Here is a 17348-nt window from a genome sequence, read left to right on the forward strand (position 1 = left end):
TGTTTAAGCACCCGGGGTAGTTAATTTTAATTTCCTTTCAAAGTATGTCTATGGATGCCTACGGGCCAGGCTTTGGTTTTAACCCTGAAGGCCCTGGCCACCCGCCTGTGCCATGCAAGCATTTCCACCCGTGGCTCTCCCGCGAGCGGCCTCGTCTCTCCTGGATGGAGCACTACGTGCCGGCACGCTAGTTGGCTTATGTCTCTCAGTGCCAGCGGAGCACACGATTGTGTTTTCCCAATGGCTCGACATTCACAATACGCCGTGACCCCGCCGAGGCGTCCCCCGGAGGCTTCCCGTCTGCTGGCAGCCACGCATCTGTCCGACGCCCTGTCACCGCGTCCTGCTTTTCTCAGCGGTGGCCGCCACCTCCCACCTTCCGGCGGGAGAGGCTCAGCTTCGGGGCACTGACTCTCCGGTGGCCACGAGTCACACATCAGGAGGAGCCGAGGAGCTGTCCCGGCCACGATGGAGATCCTTCTGATGTGTAAATCGGATCCTGTCATTTCTCCGGGCAGTTCCGCCCCGTGGGTCTCCCGTGTGGCTCGGTGAACTCGTACCCGCCTATCAGCCCTCTGCCTAAAGCCTCCGGCGGTTTCCCCTCGTGTGCGGCTGACACCAGAGGCCTTTCCTGCCTCTGGATTCCTGTGTGATCTGGCGCCTGCCTGCCCTCCAGCCTGTCCAGCACACCAGGCTCTGTGCTGGGGACGCCATGCTGGGCGAAGCCAGCCTCCCCGCTGCTGATGCCAGTCCAGCTCCCGGGCCGGGTGGTGTTCCAGATACCCCCTCCCTCTCTCTATTGCCCGAGGGCCAGCACCTGCTCTTCCCTTGGTGGGCACGGCTGTCTAAGCCTTATCCTCACTTCCTCAGACACTCTGACCCCCCAATCGGTGCAGCTACCCCTCTATTCTCTATCACAGCCTCCAGAGTGTTTCCCTCCCATTGCTGTGAGGTTACTTCAGTGTCTGCTCCGCCTCGAGGACAGTGAGCTTTCAAGCCGCTGGAATCGTCTGTGTTGGCTGCCTCCCTGACTCCCGGCACCTTAGCACGGTGTCCGTTTGTGGCGGGTGCTCGGTTAAAAGCTGTTGACAGGCCGAAACCGGGGTGGTTCAGTGGATAGAGCGTCAGCCTGCGGACTGACGGGTCCCGGGTTCGATTCCGGTCAAGGGCATGTACCTTGGTTGCGGGCACATCCCCAGTGGGAGGTGTGCAGGAGGCAGCTGATCAATGTTTCTCTCTCATCAATGTTTCTGACTCTCTATCCCTCTCTCTTCCTCTCTGTAAAATATCAATAAAATATATTAAAAAAAAAAAAAAAAAGCTGTTGACAGAATGAAGGGATCAACGTGGTGGTTATAATTTCCAGGGATGGCCACTGTCACCTACCCCAGGCTGTGTGTTCAGGAACCATCCCCTCACCCTCTCTGGGCCTTTCTTATTGGGCATCGTTGCCAGGAGGATAAACACGTCTGTGTGAGAGGTGTGGTGCCAGGGGGCTGCAGGTGCTGGTACGTGTGAATCCGCACGGAAACGCCATGCCTCACCTCCAAGAGGGTCGATGTTCGAAACCCTCATCATTGTGGCTCTTTTTTAATATATTTTATTGATTTTTTACAGAGAGGAAGGGAGAGAGAGAGAGAGAGAGAGAGAGAGAGAGAGAGAGAGCTAGAAACGTCGATGAGAGAGAAACATCGACCAGCTGCCTCTTGCACACCCCCTACCGGGGATGTGACCGCAACCAACATACATGCCCCTGACCGGAATCAAACCCGGGACCTTTCAGTCCGCAGACCGACGCTCTACCACTGAGCCAAACCGGTTTTGGCTCATTGTGGTTCTTAATGCTTGACCCCAGGGCCAGGGCTGGGGGGCCTCAGCGCAGCCGCCCTGTTGGCCCACCTCCCGTCTCCCTGAGGCCATGACCTTGCCGTTGGCAGGGGGAGGGCATCGCTCCCGGTTGCTCGGGTTGGGGTGTCTGGGGCACAGCCAGAGCGGCCTTCAGAGATAGCACACCTCTCGCTAGTCCGTGAGGATGTTTCTGGTGAGCAAGCAGGACTTTTGGGGGACTTCTCTCCTAGAAAACGATCACCCTTCCTTTTCAGTAAGCTGTCAACGACGAAGACTACGAGTAGGAAATGGGGAGAAGGGACCTGTCACTACCCCCCCAGGCAGACTCAAGAACAGTGTTTACACAGAAACCGGTGTGGCTCAGTGGATAGAGCGTCGGCCTGTGGACTGAAGGGTCCCGGGTTCGATTCCGGTCAAGGGCATGGACCTTACACCTTGTTTATTTGGCCCGCGTTGGCCTCTGAGTTTGACACGCTTGTCTCCAGGCTGGCCCCTCGGGGGCCGTGGAGATACAGAGCTCTCCCATCGCCATGGAAAGCTTGCTGGGCCCCTTCCAGCTTGGCACGCAGTGGAGGGTGGGAATGGAGGGTCATGGAGGAGCGTGGGAGCCATTGGGAGGGAGAACGTCTGAGATTTGGGGTGGGTTGGATGTGGGGTGTCACAGAGATGGGATGTCCAGGGTAAGAATCAGGCTGTGGGCTTGGTGCCGAAGTACAGCTCCTTGTCAGAGGAGCGAGCATTTTTGTGGCTCTTGGTAAGGGTGTCATGCCACCTTCCCAGGGGCCCTGCCTGTTCAGCAACAGCATGAGAAAGCGCCCGATCTATGGCACCCTCCGGCTGGCTTACCACCTTTGGAAAAACCTCCCACTGTGTATACACCTCTTGCCAAGTCTGCCTTCCCTTCAGGTCTAACCTGTGGGCCAGGTCTCTGCGATCAGGGAGTCACATGTCCATGGATGCAGATTTCAATAAAAAAAGAGTTCTGTTTGCCGTTGTGGCACAGGCCGATGCCGTTGAAATGCCTTTGGTAATATCTCCAATCAGATGGCAAACAGAACCCAGGGAAGCTCATAATAAAAAATGAATTAGGGCGATTAGCAGAAGGTGAGCCGCTTCCCTCCGCGGCGACAGGCGGAGTTGGCGGAGCTTGCAGGGCGCCTCCTGTCCAAACACACGGCTGGGTTATTGCCGACGCGGAGTGGCCCTGGGGCCTGCTCCGCACATAGGACCTGGTTATTGCGTTTGGTTTGCAAAGGTCACGGACATTCCCTCGGAGGGGGCTCCGGGGCTCACGCCCGGGGTGGGCGGGAGTGGGGCCTCTGGAAGAGGGGTGTCTGACTCAGGGCGGCCGGGGCCTCCAGGTGGGAACACCAGCGGCCTCGCTCCCCCTCCCTCCTTCCCGCGGGGCCCTGAGGACCCCTCCCACCCCTCCTTCCAGCACCTTCCCCAGGGATGCTCTTGGGGAACCTTTCCCATCTACCCAGCCGTCTGGGGTTGGGGGCGGAGGCCTTTCAGAGGAAGGCAGAGGCCTGGCTGGTGTGGCTCAGTGGACTGAGTGTCATCCCGTGGACCAAGAGGTCGTGTCTCCATTCCCAGTCAGGGCGCATGCCCGGGTTGCAGGCTCGATCCCCAGCAGAGGGTGTGCGGGAAGCAGCCCATCGTGTGTCTCTTTCATCGGTGTTTGTCTCTCTCCTTCTCTCTTCCTCTCTGAAATCAACAAAAAATGTGTTTTAAAAAGAATGAGGCAGAGGTAAAGGCTTTAATGAATGAATGCAAACACTGGGACCGGTTTCGGTGGCATCAGAGAGAAATAGGACCGAAACCGGTTTGGCTCAGTGGATAGAGTGTCAGCCTGCGGACTGAAGGGTCCCAAGTTCGATTCTGGTCAAGGGCATGTACCTTGGTTGTGGGCACATCCCCAGTAGCAGGTGTGCGAGGAGGCGGCTGATCGATGTTTCTCTCCCATTGATGTTTCTAACTCTCTATCCCTCTCCCTTCCTCTCTGTTAAAAAAATCAATAAAATATATTTTAAAAAAATAAAAGAGAGAGAGAGAGAGAGAGAGAGAGGGAGAGAGAGGGAGAGAGAGAGAGTCTGTTGACTGAGTGAAGTGTGTGGGTTGGAGCTCAAACCAGAAGGACACAGAGCTCCCGCCTCGGTGACTGGGGACTCACACTCCCCCGGAGCGGGCCCTGGAGGCCGCTGGTGGTCAGGTGGTTACGTCCGTATCAGCTGGCTCACCTCCACCGTCGGTGGTCGGGGTTGGGTGACACCCACGTGAGCTGTGATGGGCAGGTTCGTGCCATCCGGGTTAGGTGACCTTCCCAGTGGGCTGGTCATTACCGACCTTAAGCTGGAGACCGTCAAACTTCAATATGCCCGTGAATGGCATGAGGTCTTGTTAAAATGTGGACTCTGATTCGGTAGGAATGGGGTGGGGCCAGAGAGCCTGCGTGTCTCACAAGGCCCCAGGGACGCGGGGCCTGTGTGCGGTCGAGGTGGCGTGGGGACCTCAGTGGCTGGACAGTCAGGGTGCAGCCAGTGCTCCTCTTTACCAGGCCCTGATGTTCCAGGAGCCGCCGTCCTCAGAATAAGCAGAAACCATGGCAACTGGGATGCACCATGTGGGGCCCGCAGCCCATCCCACCCGCTGGGAGAAGGGCCTGAACCGGACGCCTACTGGGCAGTGGACCTGCCCACGGGACCCCCTCGGCCCTCCCGCCCTGCCTGAGGTAGAACTGAGAAGTTCTGGGAAGATGACATACTTATTTTGGGTTTCTAGTCAACTTCAAATTTTATTACTTAATTTTACTTTTCAGTCCTATCCCAGAAAGCCTGTCTGGAATGAGATAAATTGGAGCAATGTCCTCCCCGTCCCTCCCCCCCACCTGCTCTCCCCCTCTCTCTGTCATCTCTTGTTGGATGACAGAGGGAAGGAGCTGCCAGGACGATGCTGGAGGCGGGCTGGACACCTGTGGGAGGGAGAGCACGGGCCGGTGGGCTCTGCAGTCTTCACAGACACGCAGGGAGGGCGTGGCATTCACAGCCCACGTTACAGGACACTCACCCTTACCGCGGGCACGGTGGGTAGGTGGCCGAGCCGGGATCTGAACCGGGTCTTCCTGCTACAGAACTCCTTCCACACGCCTTTGGCGCTCTGGGGCTCAGGCCACCGTGGCGGGAAGGAGTGCATTCTGGCTGAGGAGGGGAGGGCATGGGGGACCAGGTAGACAGACCCCCGGGCCAGCTGGGTCTGACTATCACAGATTTCCCTCTGTTCTCCTTCCCCACTTCTCCCAGCCTCGCCTTTGGTTCGCTTGTTTATTTCTGGTCACTTACTCGTAAGAATGCGTATGAGGTATAAAAGTATATGTGGTACCTTACAAAGTCAGAGCCAAAGGAGAGATAAAATCAAATTCCAGGTGGGAAATGCACGCAGCTCTGTCGGCTCCGGCTTCTCAGCTCCTGCACCTGGCCTGCAGGCCCGGCTCTGGGCTTCCCGGCGGCCAAGGGAAAAGGGAAATGGGTTTGCTCCGTGACCTCTCCACCTGGGAGAGGAGGCGTGGCGCCTCCTGCAGGAAGCACAGCCCCCCCTAGCGTTTGAGAGAAGAACTGTCTCTCCCCAGCCTCGTGGAGGGTCTCAGACCTCCGTCTCCCACATGTAAAACGGGGGGCGAGACCCTGCCCCTGGCCTCCCTGGCTGACCCTGGGGACGGCGTGGGCAGACAGTGCCTGGTGCGCTCCTGTTGTATCGTGGGCCCCCGAGGGCAGAGTTCTCATCCCTCGGCCCCATCACTGACAGCCCCATTCCTGTCCGTGTCTGGGGAAAACTGAAGGCAGCACAAGGTCAGCCCGAACACACCGGCCAGGCCCCAAGTACAGTCCTGCTGTCAGGACCCAGGCAGGGGAGAGTGCGTGTGACTGTGAGTGTGTGAGTGTGAGTGTGAGCGTGAGCGTGTGAGTGTGAGCGTGAGCGTGTGAGTGTGTGTGTGAGTGAGTGTGTGTAAGTGTGAGCATGTGTTTGTGTGTGTGTGAGTGTGTGAGTATGTGTGAGTGAATGTGTGAGTGTGTGTGTGAGTGTGTGTGTGTTGTGTGTGTGTGTGAGGTGTGTGTGTGTGTTGGGTGTGTGAGTGTGAGCGTGTGTGTGTGAGTGTGAGTGTGTGAGAGTGAATGTGTGTGTGAGTGTGTGTGTTGGGTGTGTGTGTGAGAGTGTGAGTGTGTGTGTAAGTGTGTGTGTGAGTGTGTGTGAGTGTGTGAGTGTGTGTGAGTGTGTGTGTGAGTGTGTGTGAGTGAATGTGTGAGTGTGAGTGTGTGTGTGTGTGTTGGGGGTGGGGGGTGTATTGGGGTGTGGGTGTTGGAAGCTGCTTAATAATAGGATAGATGCCCAGGCCGGTGGGCAGTTGGACAAACTGAGGCCGGCTCACGCATTGTGCATCAGCCCCACAGAGCAGGGGGTGGGGGGTGGATGAGGCCCTTTGGTGTGACGTCTGTGTGAATTGAGAGGGCTGCGGGGCGGAGGGGGGATCACAGAGGCGGGGGGGGCAGGCTCTGAGCCCAGGCGTGCAGCGTGGCCCTGGGGTGTGGGCTTTGTCAGTGCGGAGGCCCTGGCACTCAGCACCCGTCCCCGTGGGCAGCGGGTCCCGGCGGGCCCTGAGGGACGCACAGAGGCTTCCGTCGCCTCCCTCGGGGGGGATTGTTTAATGGGAGCTGTGGCTTCTCAGCACTCACAGGTGCTGACGGGCCGCACAATATTGTGAAATGAGGCAGCAAAGCCGGCGTTGTTTCCAGCAAGGAGGCAGCCTCCTCCGTGAGCACGGCGGCTGGGATGGCAGAGCTGACACTGAGCCTGGCGATTACCGCCCGGGACGTGCTGGGCCTGGGAAGGGAAGGTTCCGCGGAAATCAGCCTGTAATCACAGGGTCTAAAATTAGTCAGTTCTCTTCAGGGTGCTCTGTCAGCACACGCTTCAGGGTGGGCGGGGAGAGGGCTGGGAACCTGGGTTCTGACTGTCTCAGATTCCCCTCTGTTCACCTGCACCAAGTTAAAAAAAAAAAAAAAAAAAAAAATAGGACAGCCGAAACCGGTGTGGCTCAGTGGATAGAGCGTCGGCCTGCGGACTGAAGGGTCCCAGGTTCGATTCCGGTCAAGGGCATGGACCTTGGTTGTGGGCACATCCCTGGTGGGAGCTGTGCAGGAGGCGGCTGGTGGATCTTTCTCTCTCATCGATGTTTCTGGCTCTCTGTCCCTCTCCCTTCCTCTCTGTAAAAAGTCAATGGAAGTTGTTTTAAAAAAACACAACACATGACACCAGGTGCCCGATGGAGGTGTGAACGGCTCCGTGATGCCATCGTGGTGCGGGGCGGCCCTCTGAGCGATGGCTCCGTTTCAAGTCCTTTTCTTCTGGCCGGGAGTGGGCGCACCCTCTGCCCAGCTTTTGGGTCTGCTCCGGACCCGTGAGCGGGTTTCCAAGCAGCGCCCTGCCCGCCCCCGCCTGAGGACGGGGCCGTGAGGAAGGAGCTCTGGCTGCCCTCCGGGTCCCAGGGAGCAGTGCTGGGAGGAGGCTGACGGACTCTGTGCCCTCCATGGGGTTATTCTCATCCAGCCTCGCCCAGACTGCTCCAGCAGCGCCAGTCACGGCGCCCGCTTTGCAGACAGAGACGGCGAGAGGCCGGGGCCCATGGCCGCCGGGGCGGGGAGAGCCGGCCAGGCAGGTGGCGCTGGCGCAGAGTCGGTTCTAAGCCGGCCTGGGGGGTGTGCATGGACCGTCGCGAATGGGGAGACAGAAACTCAAGTCACCTCGCGGCTTTGAGCCTCAGCTTCCTCATCTGTAAAACGGGAGCTTGTGCGGGGCAGAGCGAGGATTGAGTGAGCTCGTCAAGGCGCAGCCGGGCCTCGGCACAGCGGCTGTGGTTGGGAAGAGGGACGTTTACTGTCTGTCTGCTCTGCGCCAGGCGCTGTGCCAGGCTCTCTCCGAAGGCAGGGCTGCTGCGCACAGAGAGCCCAGGAGGAGGTCTCAGGCCAGCGCAGGCTCAGAGAAGGTGTCCCTCGGTCCAGGTCCTCTAGAGAGTGGGACCAGGGCCAGGATTCCAACGCGGGGGTCCGGCACCCCGGGCCTGGCCGCTGTCCCTGCCCCTCCCCCGGGACCAGCTGGCCGGGAAAGCAGGCGGCCTGGCTGAGCCGCCTCTGTGGCCCGAGGAGAGGAGCATTCGCACAGAAATCTCTCCTCCGAAGGCCTGCTCCTCCGCAGGAAGCTGAGTCATCTCTCTCTGCTCTGAGCCACCGCACTGCCTGCACATCCAAACACTAAAACGAAAACTGAAAGGTGCTGAGTTCCGTCAGGGTGGGCGGCCCCTGCCTGGCTTCTCCCCAGAAGGGGCCGAGCTGAGGGTCTGTGGGGCGGGGACCCCTCCGCCCAGCACTGGGCGCCTGGGGCCCACATGGTGCAGGAGGGAGAGACCCGCACACGGGGTTCGCCCTGCTGCCTCAGCCGCCAGGCGGGCGCACCGGCCCGGCCCTGCCTGCCCCAGGGGCGGGGGGAGCCCTCCCAGAGGGAGTGCCCCAGGTCAGGACCCCGCTCTGTCACTGCACCCCCGCGACAGCCCGGCCACAGCCCGGAGCGCCTCCGTCCGGCCAGACTCCTGTCACCAGGCTCGGCTCCCACGGACCCGTCTCCTGTCCTCGCCGGCATTTAGGAAGTGATGAGCGCGCAGGGACCTGTCCCTTAGGGTCCCACCTCTGCCTCTGACCGTGCTTCCTCCCTGCTCTCTCTCAGACTCCGCCCGCATCCCAGCTGGAGTGGCACCTTCTGCAGGAAGTCCTCAGTCAGCGGGCGGCCCCGGGGCTGTCGCTGTGAGCACGGGCTCCCTCACATCATAATTTCTCACTCACGTGCGCTGGGAAGCATGTCTCGTAGGGCAGGGCCAGTTTCCACGTGGCCCTATATGGAACAGGGAGTAGGCAGCGGGAACAGAAGATGTTTGTTGATTGAATGAATAAGTGATGATGGAAGTAATTTTACCTTTGTGCTTTCTCTGTAACAGTTCGTTATGTCTTTTGCTTCTCAGAGTTTCTGGTTTACAATGAGCAAGTTCATTATTCCACAAGCAATACGGGCTTCTTTCTATCTCAGTCAACGCCGGTCCTTTTCCATGGCTGCCTAGCATTCAACTGTGCAGGGAGCTGTGATTTATTTAACCGGTCCCCGTCCGTCAATGGGTTTTACTGTCATTTCCGTTTTCTTATACATAACGAGGGGCCCAGTGCACAAATTCGTGCACCTTGAAAGGAGCTGTGGGCCACGAGGCTGGGGTGGGCCCAGGGCAGGCCTCGGCTCTTCCTCTGTACCCTTGCTCCGCCCCTCCTGCTGTGGCCCCTAATCCTCTCTCTGCTGGCAGCCCCGGTCCCGCTGCTGCTCCCAGTGCTGACAGAACCGGCCCCCTCGCACCCCGGACAGTGCAGAGCGATTGGGGCCAGCTCCAGCAGTAGGTGTGAGTAGGGTTGGTGCCATTAGCAGTGGTTGCTGCCCTGATGGCCCCTCAGGAGCAGAGGGAGGTGGAGAAGTCCTCAGGGGCAGTCAGGGCATCCGCTGATGGTGCTGAGTGATCGGGGCTGTGCTGGGTGCCCGCAGTGGGTGTGAGCAGTGGCTCTGGCAGTGGCAGCGGGTGTGAGTGGGGCCGGCGCTGGCAACCGGTGTGAGCACTCGTGGGACCTTGGTTCAGGGGAGCAAAGGATTTTCAGTAACTACCAGAGGCTCACCCCGATGACAGCGACTAGTGCCCTGCCTTTGTCTGGCACCCCCACTAACCTGCTCCACCATCCTGCCATGGCCAATGTCCTCCATGTTCTGTGCTCTGCCGCTTGCTGCCGACACACGCCATGTTCTGAGCGCGCCCCCTGGTGGTCAGCGCACGTCATAGTGACCGGTTGTTCGGTTGTTCTGAAGTTCGGTCTATTTGCATATTAGGGTATAAATATATATATATATAGACTAGAGGCCCAGTGCATGAAATTCATGCCCAACCTGCACCCTCTTCAATCTGGGACCCCCTCAGGGGATGTTCAATTGGGTATCAGGCTTAAACAGCCAGTCAGACATCCCTCTCACAATCCTGGATTGCTGGCTCCTAATTGCTCACCTGTCTGCTTGCCTGGTCGCCCCTAACTGCCCACCCCTGACCCCCCTGCTGGCCTGGTCGCCCCCATCTGCCCCCCTCCTGCCGGCCTGGTCGTCCCACGCAGCCTACTGTTCAGTCATTTGGTTGACCCTCACTAACTCCCCTGCCAGCCTGGTCGTAGGCAGCCATCTTGTGAGGGTGTGAGGGTTAACTTGCATATTACCTCTTCATTATATAGGATGCTGCAATGAAAAAATAAATGTCCTTATTGCTATGAATTTGGGCCTACAGCATCTTTTCCCACCCTAAGCTTACATATGCAGTCAGGGGTGGTTTCTTCTCTCACCCGTCCAGCTTTGTGTGTGTGTTTTCCAAGTCTTCAGTATGTCTGAGGCTTCCATCCACCTTTCTATCACAGTGCAAACCCGCAGCTCCCTTTCCTTCAGACAAGCTCCCTGTGTGTGGCTCCTGGCCTCGGACTTAGGGATTACGTGTGCTTCCTCTTTGTTATGTGTCTGTTGTGCGTTAGGCTCTGTGGGAGGAGGTGGGGCCTGGAGATGAACCAGACAGGTCGTCCTGGCCATCACAGAGTTCACAGCACCGCGAGGAAATGAGCAATAGACAGAAATAAAAGCCATCCACACAGACAGCCAGAACAGCCAGAAGCCATCAGCCGGGCGAGCGTGCCACGAGGATAAACCTGGTGCGGGTGAAATCAGAGGCGCCCTCTCTGGGAGGGAGGAGGTAGATGAGCAGGAACCAAGGGTGAAGAGTCAGTTTTGGGAAGGTCTGGGCAGGCGGGCTCCAGGCAGAGGGAACAGCATGGGGAAAGCACAGAGGCAGGGATGAAAGCAAAACTGCTTCCTCCCTGGAGCCGTTCCTGACCTCCCACGGCCCCTCACACTGACACACGGAGTCAGCCTCTTGTCACGTGGTGCTGGCCGTCTCCCAGGCCCTTCTCTCTGCACCTCATGTATTCATTTATTTAAAAGGAAGTCTTTTTATATTTTATTGGTTTTTTACAGAGAGGAAGGGAAAGAGGTAGTTAGAAACATCGATGAGAGAGAGTCATCGATCAGCTGCCTCTTGCACACCCCTTACTGGGGATGTGCCCGCAACCAAGGTACATGCCCTTGACCGGAATCGAACCTGGGACCCTTCAGTCCGCAGGCCGACGCTCTATCCACTGAGCCACCTCATTTACTATTGTTACAAGTGCTCAGTAGTGAGGCGTTTCCCCAGAACTCCTCTTAGTCAGTCCCGGGTGCTCTCTCGTCCACGATGCTGCCTCGGCTGCCCCAGGTGCTTCTGAAACATATTTAAAAAAAATTAAAACCGGTTCAGGAGTGCCCAGCACAGCACACGACACGGCAGAGGTCCTATCATGCACGTTTCACAGATGAAGAAACTGAGACGCAGGGAAGTTAACAGGTCCGGCAGGCAGAGCCGGGATGAAGCCCAGCCCTGTTTTTATTTAAAAAACCCGCCTTCTTTTTGGATCCCCAGTGTCACCGCTCTGGTGTGGACGCTAAGGACACGGCAGGGGCATCCCTGGTGCCGGCGCTGTCCCACGCTCGATCCGGGCTGTGGCGGGTGACCTTGGCCCTTGGCCTTCAGAGGAGCGGGGAGCAGCCAGGGGAGGCTCTGCGTGTTTACTTAAAGTTACAAACGTAACACGTGCTTGTGGGAAAATTAAAAAGAAAAGGAAACAAGAAAGGAAAAAAGCAACCGAAAACACCTCCTCCGCCCGCTCCCCGCGGGGAGCCACTATTAACAGCTTGGGATTTTCACGGCGCATCGCCAAACACACCCCCCACTACTGTTTTTGTACAAACGGGGGCGTGCCCTTGGCTTTCTCCCCACGGATTCCAAGCCGGCAGCTACAGACCCGCGTCCTTCCGTCATTTTCCACAGCACAGATGTGTTCCAGTCCATTCCCGAGCCGGTTTCAGACGGTTCCCTGCCTCTCTTTCTCCGTGCCGATGTCTGTGGGCGTGCATGGAGCACACGCGTACGGGTGTCTCTGCGGGGAGGGTGCTCAGAGCCTCATTGCTGAATGAAAAGGCGCACGGTTCCCACACACGGACAGGCCTTCCGGCAGCCTCTCCCGTTCGGCACCCCCGGCCCTGCTCCCGGCGGCGGGGCGTGGAGACGGCTCAGGCCACCGGCGATGCCGGCCGTGCGTGCCGGCTGCCTCCTCTGCTGCCGCCGGAGCTCTGAGCACCGGCCCAAATTGGGGATAGAAGATGGATTTTGATAAGAGAGGTTAAATAACAGGTTTTTCCATTTCACCTTACAGGAATGGGATGGGGGTGGGGGTGCTGGGCCTTCAGCCAATAGAGGACCAAGCGTTGTCAGGAGGCTCACAAAGCTTGCTATTTCTGGCAGCCTTTTTCTCCTTCTCCGCTGATTATGCAGCAGAATTGCACGGAGGCTGCCAGGGGCGCGCGCTCTCGCTGTCTGGGCTTCTGTGGAAGGAGGCTCGGGCTCCTGCTTGGGAGACACGGGGCACTGCGGGCTGTTCCAGCAGAAGGTAATCGGGGGGCCTGCCGTCTCCTGGGGTGGAGGGGGTCAGATGATCGCTGTAGGATGAAGAGATAGGTGATGATGCTTGGGGGGGCGGGGGGATGGAGGGGGGAAACGGGACAGGCGGGGAGCTGGACTGGTGCTTGTCACGTTGCAGAATGGAGATGTTTTAAAGGCCCAGGAGGCCTGCAGTTGCCCCTGGACAGCAGGGCGTTGGTGGCCAGAGTGTAATAGGTACCTGGAGTGCTCAGAAAGCATGTGGTTGTTCATTCATTCATTCATTCACTCACTCACTCATTCAGCATTCCTTGCAGTGGGCCTGGCCAAGAGGAGGTAGGGCCTCCAGCCCACTCAGAGGCAATGATCGGGACAGCATGTGACAGGAGCCCAGACAATACCGGGTGAGGCGTGGGAAGGGCCCTGTACGGAAGGCAGGGTGAGGAGGGGCTGGGGACGTCACCAGGAATGAAGCTCCAACGGCCTCTCCCATTGGGTGTTGGAATGTGTGGAGCCCATATGAGTTCCTCCCCAAATTTGGCGGGGGCCGCCCTTTTCTTCTGTCCACTGAGGCTATCGGAAAAGAGCCAGTTGAGGTCACCGGCTGTCATTTTTGTGGAGGAAAGGACAGCAAGAAAACGAGGAAGGACTTCCTCACAGATCTGAGGGCAAACGCATCCGCCCCTAAGAGGCGGCAGCTTTTGGATGCAGGAACCTCACGTTAAAGCTCTGTCCCCAGCCAGAGCCTGCCTTGGCGGTGGGCGTTGTCCGGGCCGGGGGCGGGCCTGGCGCGCTGACAGGCTGCACCAGCGCGCGGGAGCCTGGCCTCTTCGGGGCTGACCTCCCACAGCCCTGGCCGAGCATCCGAGTCACGCACGGGCGTCCCAGGATGGAAGCCACCCAGTCAGGCCTGCTCCTCCTCGCCCGGAAGACCCCGGGCAGACTGAGAGAGACCGGAAACTGGACCTCTGTGCTCCACTTTCCCCCCCCTGGGCCTGAGAGCAAAGACCCCCACCTCCAGGTCCGCAGGGAGGCGTCAGAGCCAGCCAGCCAGCCATTGAAGAAATGGCGGTGGCGTGTCCACCGGGTACCAGGGTCTGGGACAGCTTTCAAATCCCAGCTGGGCCCCAGGTACGATGAATGACGTAGCATAAACTTCTTGAGCTCTGCAAGACTTAACTCACCTCATCCATACAAAGGGCACACGGACACCTGCTTCCCTCTGTGAGGACGATGGTGTGTGTGTGTGTGTGTGTGTGTGCTTGTGTGCACACATACACACAGCCTGACACTGTGCATGCTACGTGGTAGGACCTCCCTAAATGTGAATGAATGAATGAAGGAATGAAGGAATGAATGACCAGAACACCCAGCTGTGCTTCGGAAGAGGATGTCGTGGCTCACACTGTGTGTGTGTGTGTGTGTATCTGTGTGTGTGTGTGTGTCTGTCAGTGTGTGTGTCTGTGTGTCTGTGTGTGTGTGTCTGTGTCTGTCTCTGTGTGTGTGTGTGTGTGTGTCTCTGTGTGTGTGTGTCTGTGTCTCTCTGTGTGTGTGTGTCTCTGTGTGTGTGTGTGTGTCTGTGTCTGTGTGTGTGTCTGTGTGTGTGTCTGTGTGTGTGTGTGTGTCTGTGTGTGTGTGTGTCTGTCTGTGTGTGTGTGTGTGTGTGTCTGTGTCTGTCTGTGTGTGTCTGTGTGTGTGTGTGTGTGTGTCCCCTGAAGAGCTTTCCTCTCGTGCTTACAGCCAGAGACCCCCTGTTCTGTTCTTCTTTGGGGAGCACGACTGTAAGGCAACAGTACGGGTCCCCGTCTGGCGGATACGACTTTCTCCGGTTACTTTCACGGGCTCTTGGCTGGGAGAGGGATTGACAGGGACGTACTGGCTGTCTGGAAACAGAACGGACTCTTACTTTGGACACTCTCTGACTAGCTTGCTGAATACCAGTCAGCGGCGTTGCGTCTCTGGGGTCTCGGGAGAACAGCTGGGCACAGGGCCGGTGCGTGCTGTGAGCTCGGGGCTGGCTGGGGAGGACGGCCTTGCCAGGGCGGTGATTCTGGAAGGGAGGGTGTGGCTGGAGCATCCACCCTCCCACCCCCGAACATGGGGAGCAGACGCCGAACCCACGCTTAAGACGTGGCTCTGAGCCCCGGCTCTGCTCCTGGCTTGCTGTGTGACCTTGGCAGGTCACCTTACCTCTCTGAGCTGGGTTTTCCTTGCCCACAAAATGGCGGGTTGTTGGGTGGATTGAATGGGTGGACTGGATGGGATAAGATATAGAAGACACATGGTTGGTGTTTAGTAAGTAAAGCTGTGCTCCCCTCCCGGTGAGGGGGCCCTGGGGAGCCTTTGGGAGGGGCCCAGGGTGTCGGCGGGCACAGATCTTGCCCACAGGAGGCACCCACGGGGCATTTATGGAGAGAATGAAGGACCCAGAAAGTGGGAGGCTGGGGTTATGGGCGTGTGTCCTGCTCTGTACCTGCTCTGTGATCTCGGGCAAGTCCTTCGCCTGATCTCTGATTCTCTCAGAAAAGCAATGCGGGTTGTCCCCACCAGCCCCGGCTGGTCTGCTCCACGCTGGAAATCGGGGCTGTGAGTGAGCGTCATGTCTGAAATTCATTTCCTTCCTCGGTGAGTGGACTCTTCTCCCTGCTGTCCTGTGCGTTCAAAGCCAGTCATTAATGACATTGGGGGCCCCAGGGGGCAGCCCTCAGCGGCCCGATGGCCTGGGCGGGACCCCAGGCTGTCCTGGGAGGCCCCGTCTCCCTCTGTGCAGTCTGGCCAGTGTTCCCATGTGTGGACAATCGCCAGCGAGGCCCTGGCATGTCAGGGACCGGGCGTGGATTCCAGCTCCCCCCAGGCCCGGAGCCCATTCCCAGGGAGGGCACGGGGTCTCCTCCTGCCGTGTGTGCGGGCTGAGCCCTGGCGCGGGATCGGTGGGCCTGGGTCGGCAGGCTCCGCTCTCTTGTCTTCTGGCTCTGAGACCGTAGGCAGCGTGCTCACTCACCTCCTCGGGTCTCACCTCCTGGGCAGAGCCTGGAGCCGCAGGAGCCTCAGCCCCTTGAGGAAGGGGAGCGTCTAGAGAGGCCGCTCTGATCTGCACATCCTCACCCACGAGGGCTCGTCTGCAGGAGATGTGGTGTGAAGGGGTCCCTTGTCTCCGCGCGCACCCCCTGCCCCGGACATGCCCTCCGCCATCACGCCTTTTTGATGAGGGCCGTGGCTGTCCCCTCCGTGGCTTCAGGCAGCCTCGGCCTCCCTCTCTGTCCCACTCCCTGCAGGTGCCTCCCTCCCTGCTAGCTCCACCTGCAGGGCACAGCCCTTTCCTCCTGGGCACCTGGGTCCCTACGGGGGCCTCCTGACCCCCCCCCACCCCTCCTCACAGCAGCCAGGGGCGTCTTTGTGAACCACGCCCCTGCCTGCAGCCTTGGATGGTGTGGCCTGTGGGACCTGTTTGGATGCCCTCTCTATGCCCACCTGGGCACAGGTCTGATTTCAGCGTCTGAGGTCGGCAGGCTGCTTCCTCCCTCCGAAAGCCCCCTTCCCGCTGACCAAGCTGCCATGCTTCTCGATTTTGTACGTGCAGCCCCTTTGTCTAGAAGCAGGATGTCCCCCATCCTGCAAACTCCTGCTTATTCCTGTAGACAGTGTGGCATCGCTGCTTCCCCAAGCCTTCTCCGATCACCCCTGTCCCACCTCCCACGGTCTGGGCCGGGGACCCTTTCCTAAGGTGACCAGATGTCCCTCTTTTGGCGGGACAGTCCCGCTTTTTAACAATTTGTCCCGCGTCCCGGGGCATTTTAAAAAAGACTTTTTTAAAACGCCGCAGGACGCGGGACAAATTGTTAAAACTAAATCGGGACAAATTGTTGAAAATCGGGACTGGCCCGCCCAAAGCGGACGTCTGGTCACCTTCCTTTCCGGTGCCCACCCCGTGAGGCCCCCCGGCGGGCCTGCGATGATGCATCTCTGTCCTCCGCCTCGGGGGGCCCGGAGAGCACCCAGTTAGTTGCTTGGGAACATTCCTTTGGGCAGAAACGGCGGAGATCCTTGCAAATGAAGTGTCTTCCGACCTCAACAGACTGGACTGATCCCAGCCTGCGGTCTGACCCGGCTGTGTGGTCTCGGACAAGCCGCCTAACCTTTCTGAGCGCGGAGGGCCAGGAGGAGGGACGAGATGACACCGACACCGACAACCGGCCCCTCCGCCTTTCCCACTTGTCCCCGAAGGCACTTAGGACATTTGCCCTGAGCAGGGGCCCAGCCCAGAGGCCCCCGGTGACTGTCCGCAGCAGAGCCCTGCCCAGAACCCCCGCGGGAGCAAAAATAGCAGCCCCGGGGCCACGGAGGCGCGGAAGCCACAGGAAGAAGCCGCAGGCCGAGCGGATGTCAGCTGCTCGGAGGCCCCGCTGAGGTTCCTCCCGTGTGTGCGATGTGTGCGGCGGCTCTGCAGCCTCAGCCCTGCCCTTGCCTGCTCCTCCGACCGCAGCATCAGATAAGGCCTCGGAAAAAGCGCCGGGGAGGGGTAATCTAGTGCCATCTGCGGGGCACGCTCCCTCCCCTCCTGCCTCTCCGCCTTCTCCTCCCCTCGCTCCCGGCTTGCTCTGCCCACCCTACTGATCTCCACGGGCACCCTCCTGCCCCAGGGCCTCAGCGGGGGCCGCTCCTCCCCCACCTCCCTGCCTGGCCCGCTCTCTCACCTCCTAGGCTTCGCTCAACTGTCACTTTCTCAGGGAGGCCCGCCTGGACCCCCTGTTTCACTGTCAGATCCCCCATTCTGGCACCTCTGTTGCTCTTGGAACCTTCTGCCATGCTGTGCAAGCGACTTACTGGCCGTGCTTTTTGTTTGTTTTCTGTCTGCAATGCAAGA

At 59.0% G+C, this 17348-nt stretch overlaps 1 protein-coding gene across 5 annotated transcripts in view; it reads left to right on the top strand.

The window, feature by feature from the left end:
* Positions 1-17348, top strand: part of TOX2 (TOX high mobility group box family member 2) — a 104060-nt gene that overhangs the window by 12489 nt on the left and 74223 nt on the right. Inside the window, exon 1 of one of the 5 annotated variants that reach the window (XM_084887562.1) lies at positions 4473-4579. The exons of 3 other annotated variants lie outside the window; for them this stretch is intronic. The gene's annotated coding sequence lies outside the window, so the exon portion shown is untranslated. Of the gene's footprint in view, positions 1-4472; positions 4580-12450; positions 12495-17348 lie in introns of those variants that run through there. One more of the 5 variants, XM_084887561.1, reaches the window with a different exon arrangement.

The sequence above is a fragment of the Pipistrellus hanaki genome, assembly GCF_964339955.1.
Source record: "Pipistrellus hanaki genome assembly, chromosome: 6".
Taxonomy (NCBI): Eukaryota; Metazoa; Chordata; class Mammalia; order Chiroptera; family Vespertilionidae; genus Pipistrellus; species Pipistrellus hanaki.